The sequence below is a fragment of the Protomyctophum parallelum genome, assembly GCF_964188405.1.
Source record: "Protomyctophum parallelum genome assembly, chromosome: 5".
NCBI classification, from domain to species: Eukaryota; Metazoa; Chordata; class Actinopteri; order Myctophiformes; family Myctophidae; genus Protomyctophum; species Protomyctophum parallelum.
Window position 1 is genome coordinate 25,020,152 of NC_139702.1, and position 8,098 is coordinate 25,028,249.

Genomic DNA, 8,098 nt, shown 5'->3' on the forward strand with positions numbered 1-8,098 from the left:
ATACCGACCATTTGTCATTTTGGCAAATGTTTTGGCGGTCCACGAACACCCGATCCTTACAATCTATGCCTCGTTGTAAAGGTGACTAGTCAACGATTAAAATTATATATAATACAATACCATTTGGTATCATTTAAGTGGAGAAATAATGAACCAATGTTACGTTTCCGAACTTTTGTTTCTGAGTTACATTAATTGTTTTACTGCGCTGACTGAGAATGTCATCCAACGATGAAGATAGTGAAACGGACTATCAATGGTGTGTGTGTGTGTGTGTGTGTGTGTGTGTGTGTGTGTGTGTGTGTGTGTGTGTGTGTGTGTGTGTGTGTGTGTGTGTGTGTGTTGTGCGTGTGTGTGTGTGTGTGTGTGCGTGCGTGCGTGCATGTGAGTTTTGGGATGCTATGATGATGATGATTTTTCTTTTATGATTGAAATGTTTAAAATGCACTTTGAACTCCCTCTTCGTCATGACTCACATTGTTGTGTATTAGCCCGTCTGACACCTCGATCGAGTTGAGAGCAAGTGCAAGAACTACTGCACGTATACAGCCAATACACAACAACCTTTGCACAGCAAAATGCAATAGAAAAGGTGATAGATCATGGCATGGACCAGTGCCAGTCGGTAAAAAAATAAAAAAATAGACCAGGCATCCCCAAATAGTGCGGGGACATTCGGGTCCAAATGACTGTACTGTACTGTACCGTACCTCCTCTTCCCTGCCAGTACAGAGTTCAGGTACTTCTTGACGGCCATCTGTTTGCGGAAACGGCTGTAGTTGTCGGTGAAGACGGCATCCGAGTGTCTCTTCCCCGGACTGTCCATCAGCTCACCACTGGAGGGTGCAGGTGACAGAGACACACAACACACAAGCATGTCTCAACCAGCACACATACATTGTACACCCAAATCTGGGAACCCATTGGCAAAACGAAGGAAAATCAGCGCCCTTGATGTGAGTCAGCAGTCTGTCTCGAGAGAGAATATATACTGTACACCCAAACCAGTCTGGGTCACTGGTTCTCACACTTTTCAGGCCGTGACCCCCCCCCCCCCCCCCCCCCCAAAATAATCATATTTGAACTGACAACTTACAATCACTTATAATTGTATAATTGTAGCATTACATTTAATTTGACTCGGTTCCACAGATAACTATTGAATGAAAATACGGCCTTACAACATGATCTGTTGTGATCTTGTAGATCAGCCAATGTTTGACCAATGTTTGGACATTTTTTATAGTACAGTTCTTCTCCCCCAAATCACGGGGCCCATATGTTGAGAACCACTGGTTTAGGTCACTGCGGTTCTCAAACTTTTTCACATTAATATGTATTTTTTACAATCTGAATCTATGACCTGACCCATTCATTCATTGTTTGGGAAGTCCTGGACTCCTGGCCTTGACGACACAGGCATTATCACTTTCTGTAATCATGACTATGATTATATACACTCCACTGTTGCTGCACTATCATTTGTGTGTTCACTTACAGTTGGGGTTATCAGTGTTGGCTCTCACCTGACACAACACTCATTTGTGTCATCTGACTGCATGCACCGTACAAGCTACTGTATCGTTGCTGTCGGGCAGAAACCTTTTATCTACATATTATTTTTTTGTAAATGAATGTCCTACTCGATCATATACAATTATACACTAACTATAGCATTACAAAAGCATCGAAAGTGGCAGATCTGCAGGTGAACCGGTGCATTTTGAGCTCGTCGATCTGCTATTTGTTCTTTGCTATATTGTAATTTGAACCCTGAAAAGTAACATTGTTTCCACCGGACAGAGACTTTTATTTGTTATTGACTGTTATTTGTCTTTTATAACAGTCTGTGTTTTAGTGTTTGGTGCTGATAAGGGCTGCTTACTTGACTCGTTTGGAAAGGGACTCCAGGTAGTCTTTGGCCGACAGCTGACCCAGGAGTTTACTGTAACCGCTGGTAAACAGACCATCCGCATGTCTTGTAGATCTGCCAGGAGAACATATACAGGGAGTCAGGAAACAGAATAGAAGAAAACATTTCACATTTTACTTAATAATTCAAATGTGAAATAATTATCGCTATCTTTCCATCATACTGAAAATATATAACTTTTCAAAATCCATGCTTGAAAATATAAATAGCCTGAAAACATATTTTTCCAATATAATGGTATCATATTTTCCCCACTCAAAATGCATTTCCTCTCGAGTTATTTTTCTTTCTCATTTGGAACATTATGACAGTTTGTATGTGATATCTGATTGTTTGACTGAAGTCTGGCTTAATACTTTTACAACGGATCACGGAAATCCTCCTCACAACACATACAGTAGCATTGCAGATTTGTATATCTGCTGTTTATCGGCACTATGCAGTTGATCGATGATGTCCTGGCAGTGATGTCACATATTGATACAGTATGTTGTGTCTGTTGAAACCTCATTATGTGTCCAAACCGTTACTTTTCAGGATTCAAATAAAAAGGAAAAATCTATCATTTTGATGGTCGAGCTTTTGATTCTTTACACAATATTAACATAACGATGTAATAACCACCATTCCTCCCACAGTACTATAAGCATTTAACGGAAGAGGCTCATACACTATGTTGCTCGCCAGAAATTGTTGATTTTTCAAAGGAATATGGGTCACTTAAAATATGCAATATTTATCCTACAGTATATACAGCCCATTAAACCAGTTTAGATGCTGTATACATTCCAAGCAGTGCTGTTGAGAGTGACTCACAACCAGATCCAATAACGTCGAGTCAGATGCAGTTTGATGTTTTGCTCAAGGACTTGTATTCCTTATTTTATGCTACATTACATGGTCATTTTTATTTGTATCATTTTTAATATCCAGTGGGGATATGTTTTATCCCTGCTTCTGGTCAGAATGAATTAAATGTATGAATTACCTTTTGGGAAAAACCTAGACTGCAGTCATTTTTATTTAACCTGTGTTCTATCTTTTCCCCCGCTCTCTCTTACTCCAAAAACGATGGAGCGCATAGAAGAAAAAAAGAAAAGGGTACGGATGCACACACCAGAGTTTGATTCTGCCTATGCCGGGCAGATTCTGTCAATGCTGTTCAATGGGAACGGAGCGTCCGCAGAATCAGACTCTGGTGTGTCTGTATCCTTTACACCAGGGGTGCCCACACTTGTATGGCGTGAGAGCTACTTTAAAAAATGATCAGCTCAACAAGATCTACCCACCATTGGTGAAATTAGTTTAGATGTATGTACCTGAGGGGGCTTTAGAATAGGGGCGCTGGCAATACATATAGGACAAATGCACTTGGAATGGGAAATAGGGGGGGAGAAATCTAATAGTTAGGGGTTTTCTGTATTTAATTTGTGCACAGCAACACTGTTGAAAACAAAATATTGCACGGTGAGTTTGAGCTTACCCCTTTTAGCCCCTTTTGTCAATCAATCAAGTCACCTTTAACTCAAGTGGCAGATTCCAAAAAATGTTTTTTATATACACTTTTTATTTACACATACACCCTTAAGCTGCGATGTCATGTGACAAATGAAGTGATTGTGAACGTGAAGCCGATGTTGACTATACCAATGCACAGGTTGACTGGTCGGAGTTTAATTACCTCGTTAGGCCAAAAATGAGTTTAAGGCTGTCTAGGTCGTTAAGGGATGGACCATCCCCTTCTGTCTCCAGGGACTGGGACCTGCTCACACACACACACACACACACACACACGCACGCACACACGCACGCACGCACGCACGCACGCACGCACGCACGCACGCACGCACGCACGCACGCGCACACACACACACACACACACACACACACACACACACACACACGCACGCACGCACGCACGCACGCACGCACGCACACGCACACACACACACACACGATCATCATCATATCATTTTGCATATATCTTTAAAATAGTTTAAAACAGTTTTTTCCCCCTTTTGTAAGAATAGCCTATATGTGTTAAAGAGATCTGCATTCTCATAGTAAGCATTGTTTGTCCATTAAAGGCTCTCCAGCACTTTAGTAAACTGCATTTAAAAAATGCATTTTCAAGCTGCACTAATTTCATCCAATCAGGAGAATATTAATTAATTAATACAGGATACAAGATACGTGTTGAAATAAATGAATAATAATAATGGAATGTAGGCCTACTGTTACGAATCGAATCAATAAGTGGGTTCCCTCTCGCAATTGGATTAAATTGGCAACCAACCGGAAATTTTATTTTATGGGGCTGTCCATGTTAACTCGTTTAATCGTGATTAACTCACTGTTATGGCAATAGTGATTCATTATTTTTTTCACAATTAATCACATCATTATTAATTTTAGCCATTTGGCCTACCCGACAGTGGTTCTCAACATCTGGGTCTCCAAATTATTTTGGGATGTCCCCATAATGATATAGCTTTATGTGCACCATTGTTTTCATTGTATAAAGGGTATCTGCACATTTCTAAAGTGACAATTTAAGGACTTTGAATTATTTTAGCATTACATCTAAAATGGAATTTTCATTATGTCAAAAGTAATCAACCAAATAAAAATGGTCAAACAATGGCTACAATATCCTCTGCTCAATTTAGTTTTGTTTTATTTTGTAGAATCCTGTATGAGTTAATTGAAAATATAAAAAAAAATATATAAAAAAGGTGAATATTTATATGAATTTATGTTCATACATTTATATCCATATGCTATTAGTATTATATAACACAACAATATTTTATACACTACTGTAGTTGTCAACATCAGCATCTCATTAACCTGACTGTTCATCTTGAATACATTATGCTAAATTCATAAACTCAATTCGATATCAGAAGAGGGTGAATGCTTTGTTATAAAAGGTCCGTTCCAACTTCCAATAGTAAGACCACCGACTATTGTAATACAGTGTGAGCGGTATAGGCTTGCTTGTGTACCTGGTAGAGAAGGCAGGCAGGGCGGCTGCTCTAGAAAACACCACACACAACAGAGAGCCCAGGAACACCATCTGCATGTTGTACATCTGAGACATAACTGCACCTATACATACACACAACACACGTGCAGACACAGTGGACAAGTTCATACACAAGTTAACACAACTTATTGTGTCCCTAATTCCTGCAGCTATAGCAACTGCGCGCTACTCCTGTATTTTGAAGAGAAAGATTGTTGCCATATAGGCCTATCGGTTGAGCATGTCATTAAACTTCTCATGGTTTTAACTTTTTGTGTTCTTTTGTAAATGAATGCCATAGCCTTACAGCGTCACACAAGAGTCCACTAAATGCTACGAAAAGTTTTGAACATATTTATGAGGTTTCCACCCGACAGAGACGATGTATAGGTATTATGCTACAGGGTCAATATGAAAGGTAGGCTATATTGGGTTATTTTGTTTTGCTTTCTTTTCTTTCTTTTTTGATCATTCATTCATTCATTCATTCATTCTGTCCTTTACCCCCTTCACCAGTCTTGGTTATAGTATGTCTATGCTTTGTTTTTGTAATTCTTGATTTGTTTAAGAGAGCACAGAATGTCACAAAGCTATACAAATTGGAAATGGTTTCTTGCAGGATGGCTGCATGCTTACACATCTACAGGCACGTAAATGATTAGCCTACTTAGCCTACTCTTCTAAGAAAACAAACAAAAAACTTTACTTACGTTGAGTGGATAATGGCTTTGGCTGCGGGGGCGCTGTCCAAAGTGCTGAAACCTGAACAATAATTGTGTCGAGAGAGCTGCAGCTGTTTTCTTCAGCGTCCTTCTTAAAACTATAACTGATCAGCTTCCTTTCACTCATTCACTGTTAAACCCTTCACTCTTTCACTCCACCTTCTGCACGTTTTTATAGGCGGAAAAAAGTCACGGGAAAGCGCAACAGGCTTCCTCGTTATAAGCGTGACAACAACACGAACACGTCACTGAGCTGGAGCCGGGACTCAAACAAACAGTTCTCTCCTGTGTGAGTAACCAGCTCCGATTAGATTCTCTATTACTCAGCCCTTTTTCTCTCTCTCCTTCCATTCTACTCAGATGGACCTAATTGCTTTTGGCAGCACACATATTAGATTTATCTGAAATCCAATTCCATATATATTTATATAAGTAAGTCAAAGTCTAGACATAGCATTGTGATATATATACCGTGGATATATATATATATATATATATATATATATATATATATATATATATATATATATATATATATATATATATATATACATATGCACACACACATTGATTGATAGACTGACTTATACAGATAGATAGAGCAGTGACGTTCTTTTTGACAGCATGAATGACCCTGTCTGTCTGTCTGTCTGTCTGTCTGTCTGTCTGTAACCTTTGGCCATACTGTAACTAAGCTTTGGCAGTGGTTTCCAAACTTTTCCATGTTAAGGACACCCAAAACGATAATTATATGTATTCTGCTGTGGATCCCCATTGACCATGTTTTGTGCCAGGGACCTCCAGAGGCAATGACCACGTTTTGTGCCAGGGACCTCCAGAGGCAATGACCACGTGTTGTGCCAGGGACCTCCAGAGGCAATGACCACGTTTTGTGCCAGGGACCTCCAGAGGCAATGACCACGTGTTGTGCCAGGGACCTCCAGAGGCAATGACCACGTGTTGTGCCAGGGACCTCCAGAGGCAGTGACCACGTGTTGTGCCAGGGACCTCCAGAGGCAGTGACCACGTGTTGTGCCAGGGACCTCCAGAGGCAGTGACCACGTGTTGTGCCAGGGACCTCCAGAGGCAGTGACCACGTGTTGTGCCAGGGACCTCCAGAAGCACAATTTTCAGAGCAAAATTATATTCATGATAAATAACTTTGCTTTGTTTTGTCTGTGAAGAACCTTTAGCAAACCTTTGTTGTGATGGTGTCAAGGTTGAAATTGATATGGTCATCAGTCACACACACATGTCACACACACATGTCACATGCACGCGCGCGCACACACACACACACACACACACACACACACACACACACACACACACACACACACACACACACACACACACACGTTTTTTTTAATTAATAAACAAATGTTTAAAAAGTAGTGAATATAGTCGATCTATAAGCTCAAAACGCAGTGTGAACTTCACAGCGTGCTGTGAGCTTGTAGATCTGGTCATTTCACTCATTTGGGTCACGTGTTTGATTTCTCTTTTGGGTCTTGCACTAAAAGGTTTGGGAACCACTGGTGTAGAGGGACAAAAGGACAATCAGTGATCCTCAGATATGTTCATTTAGGCCTGACGTCAAAATAAAAAAAACGTTGGCTCTAAAAGAATATATAATATTCAAAGATTTGTGCCGCATTTTTACGATTTTTCTTAAAAAAATAGTCTAGTTTTTATTTGTTAAAATATTTTGTTTAGTCATAGGTTACTTTTTATTTAGTTTTCGCCATTGAAAAAAGGTAGTCGAGAAACATTTTTCGTCATTGTTTTATGTACCACTGGATGGATGGTTTATCATCGTCGCTATTCTCATGAATTAAAACAATATAGGCCTAATACAATCTCACAACACAAATGTGACCCCCCCCCCAACACACAATGTATTCATCATTATTATGCATCTGTCATTACTGCAATGTTAAGGAACCAAGACCAACCCCTTGTAGGCTATTCACCTTTTTCTTACAGCCCATAGTGCATTGCGTTTGTGTGTGCATAAGTTCCTCTTTCTCTTGCTGTGTTGCCAGTTTTGCAAGAGAAACAAGTGACCAGGTCTATGGAAATGAAAATAGCTGATCTACAAGCTCACAGCGACACATTGTGAGGCTGTACGTCCGTTATTTAAAAACACATTGAGAATAAATTGAAATAATTTTTATATTTTTAAAACATAAAAGAAAAGGCACAACATATGTTCAGATGGATGTCTGTAGACAATTACATATTAATCGGGGGTTCCTTGATGTGAAGAAATGTGGAAGCAAGCCCAAATAAGCAACTACTATACACTTTAGAATCAAGCCCAAAAAAACATCAACCAGCCAATAATGTATCTGCAAGTGACTTTACAGAAAAAACAATCAAGTCAAAGGTTGCTTATATTAAGCAGACATGGCA